This window comes from Prinia subflava, chromosome Z (assembly GCF_021018805.1).
Source record: "Prinia subflava isolate CZ2003 ecotype Zambia chromosome Z, Cam_Psub_1.2, whole genome shotgun sequence".
Classification (NCBI taxonomy): domain Eukaryota; kingdom Metazoa; phylum Chordata; class Aves; order Passeriformes; family Cisticolidae; genus Prinia; species Prinia subflava.
The window spans coordinates 29,460,033-29,462,334 of record NC_086283.1 but is presented as its reverse complement, the minus strand read 5'-3'; positions in this window follow the sequence as shown (position 1 = coordinate 29,462,334).

Below are 2,302 nucleotides of genomic sequence, written 5' to 3'. Positions count from 1 at the left end.
CAGGATAGGAGCTGGGAAAGATGCCCTGGGGGTTTAAACCCAGAGTGAGAGCTGGGACCCTCAGGGCACGGCACTGTGTCCAGAGCCGAAGGAAGAGGGCCTTGAGGCTCTCAGTGCGTCAAGTGCCCAAAGAGACTCTGGGTTCTTTGGGTCAGTGCAGCAGCCCTGGCTCTGGTTCTTCTCGTTCTGGGCTGCTGGTTGCTCAGCAGAAGAAAGCATGGCTCTGCCAGCTGCAGGGAAGCCGTGATCAAGAAGTTCACCAGCAAGAAGGTGAGCAGGGAGAAGTTTGGCTATGAGAATGTCAATAGCAAGGAGAAGGTCAGCAGCCAGGAGAAGGGTGGCAGCAGAGGGAAGATCAGCAGTGAGGGGAAGGGCAGCAGTGAGGAGCAGGTCAGGGGTGCAGACAGTGATGGCAGCACTTTGGCTGTGCCCACCCCATCACCAATGGGCACATCCAGGATAAGGCTGGAGTGGGCTGTCAGCAACCTGATCTAGTTGAGAATGTCCCTGCTCATTGTTGCAGAGGCAGACTAGACAGCCTTTAAAGGTCCCTCCCAAGCCCAGCTGCTCTGTGTTTCTGTGATTCTACCACAGGGCCTGCCCAGCACGAAGGTGCTGAAGGAGCTGGTGGACGAGCTCCTCGGTGTCTGCCGAGTGCTCTCCCAGAGGAGTTTCATGCCAGAGTTGTACCTAGCCGCCGGGACAGACAGCAGCCCTGAAGCCTGCAGCCTCCAGGAGAAGTGCAGCACCTACCACCCCCTGGTCATCCTGCAGCCACCCCTGGCCACTCCTTCAGCCTGGAGAGCACGGAGCAGCCACCAGCCAGGTGCATCCCTGTGGTGCTGGAGTGCCTGTGCCTTGTGGAGCAGGTGCTAGGGCAGACGTGCTTCCTCCACGCCTCTGGTGGCCAGCTGCCCACAGATCAGGTTTTTTACCTGCTGGACACCCTCTGCATGGGCTGGTGCTTGGACACAGAGAAAGTCACCCGCTGGGTCCAGATGTTGGTGGCATTGGCCTGGCATCTGTCCCACTCACACCACTGCCCACTCACAAGATGGCCCTCTGGCAAGTCCTGCAGCTTGCAGCTGTGCAGCCCCTCTGGCCTGCACTGCAGCACTGAGATGGCTTTGGCCATGCAGTGAGGCAGCTCAGGTGCCCACCTGAGCCTTGAGGAGGCAGCAGCCGGCTCTGCCAGCAGCACCGTGCAGGCCAGAGAGCTGCTGCCTCTCAGACTCACTGCCAGGATGCCACTGCTGCTGAGGGGACAGAATTGTTACTAAAAAGGAGTTTAAGAAGGTGAAGGCAACCATTCCTCATGAGACATTTTGTTGCGTTCTCTTAGGACTCTTTAGTTCCTTTAGTATGAACTCTGAAAAATGTAGCCAGATAGTAGTAGGTCTGCAACTTCCCAAGGCTGAACTGGGAAGGTTAAGATGATTTCAATATGTCTAAGCTTTTGTTAAGAAAACTTACATATCTGTATGTTTTCCTACACAACTTTTAATTCTAATCTAAATATTTTTTTAACCACTTGGCTTTGCTGAGTTTTCCTTAATATCATACATAAACTCAGTGGAAGTGTATTTATTGGGTCTTTTTTTTTCCAAGCTGTACCCGAGATACACGCCAAATTCCTGTATTAGCTGGAATGGATGTCTGATGGAGTGTGAAGACCCCAAGATTTCACATATTTTCTAGCCCGTAGGCAGGCAAAGACCATGGAGAGACTGTTCATGTGCTGGTGCTGGTGGTGCTCAGGAGGAGAGAAGGCCAACAACCCCTGGGCTGTCCCTGCTGCGGTGTGGCAGCAGGAGCAGGGCAGTGGCCGTATCTGTGCTGGCACTGCTGAGGCCACATATTGAGTGCTGTGTCCAGTTCTGGGCTATTCCCTACAGAGAACTGAGCTGCTGGAGCATGTCCAGAGAAGGGAAAGGAGCTGGGCAAGGGTCTGGAGCACCAGGAGCAGTTGAGGAAGCTGGTCACAGCCCGGACTCCATAACCTCAGAGGCCCTTCCCAACCCAATTCACTCTGTGAACACAAGTCACTTCAACCAAAACCTCCTTCAGATCCCTACAAATAAAGATCTGTATAGGCTGTCCGTCGGCTTTTTAAGATTGCTCTCTTGAGCCTGGGACTTAAGCATACGACGTAACTCAGCCCCACATTACACAGCCGGCCCTCCCTCCGGCCGCCAACGTGGCACCGCCGAGTTCCCGCCCGTGCCGCCGCTTGTATACCCGTGCGGAGCGAACCAAGCCGAGGGCGCAAGACGGGGGGAGACCCCCCCCCGCCAGGAGCCCT